The sequence below is a fragment of the Chiloscyllium punctatum genome, chromosome 8 (genome assembly GCF_047496795.1).
Source record: "Chiloscyllium punctatum isolate Juve2018m chromosome 8, sChiPun1.3, whole genome shotgun sequence".
Taxonomy (NCBI): domain Eukaryota; kingdom Metazoa; phylum Chordata; class Chondrichthyes; order Orectolobiformes; family Hemiscylliidae; genus Chiloscyllium; species Chiloscyllium punctatum.
The window spans coordinates 64,935,990-64,941,989 of NC_092746.1; positions in this window are offsets into that span (position 1 = coordinate 64,935,990).

Here is a 6,000-nt window from a genome sequence, read left to right on the forward strand (position 1 = left end):
GACAGGTTAAGTAAATGGACAGATGCATGGCAGATGCAGTTTAATGTGGATAAATGTACGGTTATCCACTTTGGTGGCAAGAACAGGAAGGCAGTTTACTACCTAAATGGAGTCAAGTTAGGTAAAGGGGCAGTACAAAGAGACCTGGGTGTTCTTGTACACCAGTCAATGAAGGCAAGCATGCAGGTACAGCAGTTAGTGAAGAAAGCTAATAGCATGCTGGCCGTCATAACAAGAGGGATTGAGTATAAGCAAAGAGGTTCTTCTGCAGCTGTACAGGGCCCTGGTGAGACCACACCTGGAATATTGTGTGCAGTTCTGGTCTCCAAATTTGAGGAAAGACATTCTGGCTATTGAGGGCGTGCAGCGTAGGTTCACGAGGTCAATTCCTGGAATGGCAGGACTATCTTATGTTGAAAGATTGGAGCGATTGAGCTTGTATACCCTTGAGTTTAGAAGACTGAGATGGGATCTGATTGAGGCGTATAAGATTATTAAAGGATTGGACACTCTGGAGGCAGGAAACATGTTTCAACTGTTGGATGAGTCCCAAACCAGAGGACACTGCTTAAAAATAAGGGGTAGGCTATTTAGGATAGAGATGAGGAGAAACTTCTTCACCCAGAGAGTTGGGGTGTGTGGAATGCTCTGCCCCAGAAGGCAGTGGAGGCCCAGTCTCTGGATTTGTTTAAGATCGAGTTGGATAGAGCTCTCAAGGATAGTGGAACTAAGGGTTATGGAGATAAGGCAGGAACAGGATACTGATTAAGGATGATTCGCCATGATCATAATGAATGGTGGTGCAGGCTCGAAGGGCAGAATGGCCTACTCCTGCACCTATTGTCTATTGTCTATTATCTATTGTCTATTCATTCATTCAGAGCAGTACTAAGTCTATCGGTACTTATTGCACCTTATTCATTATATATCCAAAAATTAATATTGTTAAAAAGTTAATCACTTTAATTGTGCCATTATATCTGAATAAAAGTGAGATATATTAGCTACGTATATTTTTAATTCTTTACATTACCTACAAGAGTAAATGGAAGGGAAACAGATGAATTAGGCGGGCAAGTTCAAGACGCTCACACATTCAGAGTTTAATAAATGTTTCATTTTAAGTGTGCCATTATACCAAGCCACAATGATGTTGATTTTCAATGAATCTTTAAATTTTTGTACCAGTATGTAAAACTAAAACTTACTACCAGTAATTCATTCTTGTTTATATCTGGTAATTACCTTTACCATAATTCACTGTGTTTTTCTTCTTTATCCGGGATTAGTTGAGCGATCAAATTGACTTCTGCTAATAACATAGTTTCGAATTGCAGCATGAATTTCAGCCCCTCAAAACTAGTGCTGGTGTAATAGTCGACCCTATGAATTGAACCTTTAAAAATAGTCTAAAAGACTTGACTTTTACACTAGTATATAAGGTACTTGCTTTTCAATCACCTAATGTACAAAAATGAATGGTCTTTTGGCCTGAATTACTGCACTGTTTAAAGATTCCCCTTTTATACAGGCAAGTTTTGGTTTTGACTAGGCAATTCTCAATATCTGGTCAGCTCACTGGGTCAACCAACACACAGGAGTGTTCCTGCAGACCACTGCCTTGCAACATAGCTTGTACGTCTACCTCTGAGTTGCCAGTCTCTTCAGGTCTTGAGCACATTCTGTCAGGTCTGAAAAGTCTGCTGCATCATTTTCTGAAATATTCTACTAAGTTGAGTGTTACCATGAGGTTTATGATGTTTGCTGTCATCAAGAATCAGCAGTAGCTGTTTCATTTGAAGTTTTCTGGATCGTCAGCTTTGTTAACTATGGTTCTTTTTCTTGAAACCATTTATTTTAGCTGAATCTGCTGGCTACTGCTGCTCACTATGCTGCGGCAGGGACCCACAGTTCTCACCCTGTTGTTTTGGGTTCCTCAAGTCTAAAGTGAATGGATTAGAGTGAATCTAGTATAGATTAGAATATCTACCTTTTTGCTCCAATAAGAAATGTCTTGTTGAGTAATCAAGATGAAGTTTATTGCGTGACTGCAATTATTTACAGATTGCATGAATATGCTCTCCATTACTCCAGAGCGTGTTAGGAGCATACACACCCCATAGCTGCCTGCAACAAGTTCCAGCTTGACTCTGACCAAGTCATCATGAAATCAGGGTGTGCTTACAACACTCAATCAAGTTTTAACTCTTTCAGATTCATATACAATTGCAGTTTAATATCAATCACACTATTGAGAGTCTGGTGCCACGTGTAGGCCGACTGGCTAAGGATAGCAGATTTCTTCCCTAAAGAATAATAGCACACAAGAAAAATAGGTAGTACATCTGTACTGACCCAATAGGAACAAATAACAAAATCAGTCATTACTATGACTGATTGTTCTGAAATACCTTCAGTTTATTTCTTTGAGGTGTATTATAGATCTGAACCAATGTCATATTTGAAAGAACATCTGATGAAGGGTCAGTGGATGTGAAACATTAATCCTATCTATCTCTCTCTCTCTCTCTCTCTCTCTCTCTGTCTCTCTTTCTCTCCCCACTGATGCTACAAGACTTGTTGGGTTTCTCTGCTTTGATTTGATTTGATTTATTTATTTAATGTCATGTGTATACAAGTGAAAAGCTTTACTTATGAGCTGTATAGGCAGATCATAATGAGCAAGCACATACAGATCATAAGGTGAAAAACAAACTTAGACAGAAGCATACATCACACAGGGTGTGCACTAGCAAGATCAACAGTATTTGAAGTTAGAGGGTCCATTCATCAGTCTAATAACAATGAGAAGAAGCTGTCCCTGAACTTGCTGGTGCGTGAGTTCAAGCTTTTGTATCTTCTGCCTGTTGGAAGAGGTTGTGGGATATCATTACTGGGGCGCAATAGGTCTTTGATGATTTTGGCAGCTTTTCTGCTGTAATGAGCTGTGTAAATGGAACCCATGGATGGAAGGTTGGCTTCCGTGATGGTCTCGACTGTGCATACAACTTTCTGTAGCCTCTTATGGTCCTGGGCAGAGCAGCTGTCATACCAGGGTGTTACGCACCTGGACAGTATGCTTTTGATGGTGCATCTGTAAAAGTTGGTGAGGGTCCATATGGACATGCCAAATGTCCTGCACTGCCTGAGGAAGGTTTTTGTTTCCGATTTCCAACATATGCAGTTCTTTGTTTCACTAACATAGTTAAAAGATAGTGATGCTTACTGTCTTCAACAACTTACTACTAAAAATGGTTCATGGGCTAAAGAAGCAATTTGTGCACTGTAGATGTAAAATTATGTAACCAATTAATTACATTGAAACATCATTTAAAATTGCTGACAGTGTACAGGAAACAACCCTCAGAAATCTCAAGCTCTTTAATTAATGGTCTTGTGAGTTTGACATTTGTTTAAACAAGAAGAATGTTTTACAAGAAGAAAATGAATCAAGCAATATTGAAATTTTCATCAGGTAAGTTAAAATCAGCTGATGAATGTGTGTTAATTCATTAATTTAAAGTTTTATATTCAGGGTTAAAAAAGCCATGCATAGTAATTCCTGTGCAGTAAATGAACTATTCAATAAAGCCAAGTATATAACGGACTTGACTGGAACCATGAATATGTAAATATAAGATGAATAGGTACAGACACGAGACCTGTAAGAACATTGCTTAACGAAATGTATAAATTGTGTGTGGGAGAACCTGGGACGGAGGCACAATTTCCAAAACTTCAGTGCTAGGTTGGGAGATTGCAGCAGAGTGGAAATGTCACTAAATCATTATATCGAGGCCAGGCTAATGATTTGTGAACATCGGTTCAAATCCCTAATAGTAGGTTTTAAATTCAGTTAGTAAAATCTGGAATATAAAGGTAGTGTCAGTGGTGGTGATGAAGACAGTTCAGTTCTTGAAAAAGAAAACATCTGCTTCACTATTATCCTTTAGGGAAGGAAGGCTGCTATATTTGCCTGATCTGACCTATGTGTGTCCCCAGATTTACAGCAATGTGCTTAGCTCTTATCTCTCCCCGAACTGTCCACAAACCACATGATGTAAGATTAATGAGGGATGGACAACAAACAATGTTGCCAGCAACACTCTCATCCCATGAAAGAATAAAACTAAACAGTGAAATTACCTCCTTTAGTGCTGCATGATACTCTGGATAACAGGATCATAGTCATAGCTTCCACAGCACTGCACATTAATTCCAAAAGGTCGTGCTAGGCATCACACCTACTAGTTTATATTTGAAGAAAAGACATGTCACTGCTCCACCTCAAGAGCACCAAGGGTGTCTTCATCACGAATAAACTATACTCCCCTACCCTATTTATTCTTGGTTAAGATGAGGAGACAATAGTCCCATCATTTACTGGGTTGCTTAACTGAAATGTATAAATTGTGTGTGGGAGAACCTGGGATGGAGACGCAATTTCCAAAACTTCAGTGCTAGGTTGGGAGATTGCAGCAGAGTGGAAATGTCACTAAATCATTATATAGAGATCAGGCTAATGATTTGTGAACAAAGCTACAATAAGGCTATAGTTTTAAATTCCATGGCAGCTAAGCAGATATGTTGTTCTCTCTATTTCAAAATGATCTAGGTCATTCATCTACAATGTCACAGAGAATTGTCTGACTTTTAGTTAAAGTTCATATTTAATTATAATAAAAACAAAAAATCTTTAATAATACAAAATCAAGGATCTTTCTGTGTTTGACATTTCCATAGATAACTTTAATTTATAGTACCAAGATTATTTCAGATGGTTTGCAGAGAACTCACCACATCCACTCTGTCCACCACCAATGGTCAGTAGTAGCAGTCTGCACTGAAAAAATTCAAGCGAGATCCTTAGGCAATACTTTCTAAACCCATAACCACAACCAGCTAGACATGCAAGTAAGGCAGCAATGTGGGAACACCACAACCTTCGAGTTCCTCTCCAAGTCATTTACCATCCTGACTTGGAGATATCTTGCCATTCCTTCTGTATCAAAATCCTAGAATTCCCTCCCTAATGGCATTGTGAGCCTACCTACTGCACATTAGATTAGATTCCCTACAGTATGGAAACAGGCTTTTCGGCTCAACAAGTCCACACCAACCCTCCAAAGAGTAACCTACCCAGACCCATTTCCCTTTGACAAATGCACCTAACACCATGGGCAATTTTGCTTGGCCAATCTACCTGACCTGCACATCTTTGGACTGTGGGAGGAAACCTGAGCATCTGGAGGAAACCCATGTAGACACAGGGGGAATGTGCAAACTCCACACAGACAGTCGCCCGAGGCTGGAATTGAACCTGGGTCCCTGGCGCTGTGAGGTTGCAGTGCTAACCACTGACCCACTGTGCCAACCTCAAGACTGCGACAGTTCAAGAAGGCAGCTTACCACCACCGTCTCCCAGTCAACTAGAGACGGTCAATAAATGCTGGCCCACACAGCAATGCTCACATCCCACAAGTGAATTTTTTTAAGAAAAGACTGCTCCCTACAGTATTGTGTATAGTTCTGGTCCTCTTGGTTAAGGTCTTCTTGGGGTAACCCAGTGGCTCAGTGGTTAGCACTGCTGCCTCACAGTGCCAGGGACCTGGGTTTGATTCGAGCCTTAATTGACTATTTGTGTGAAGTTTGCACATTCTCACCATGTCTACCTGGGTTTCCTCCAGGTGCTCTCGTTACCTTCCACAGTCCAAAGATGTGCAGGTTAGGTAGATTTGCCATGGTAAAATGTGGGCTTACAGGAATACGGTGGGAAGGTGGGATGCTCTTACTGGTGTCAGTACAGACTTGATGGACTGAGTGGCCTATATATGCACTATGGAGATCCTGTGATTATAAGCAAAATATATGTGCCACAGAGCAAATACAGCAGAAATTGACCAGACTGATTCCTGGTATTTTGGGACCGTCCTGTGCTGAGTGATAGGCCAACATTCTGTGGGGTTTAGAAGAATAAGATGCAGTCTCATAGAAACCTAA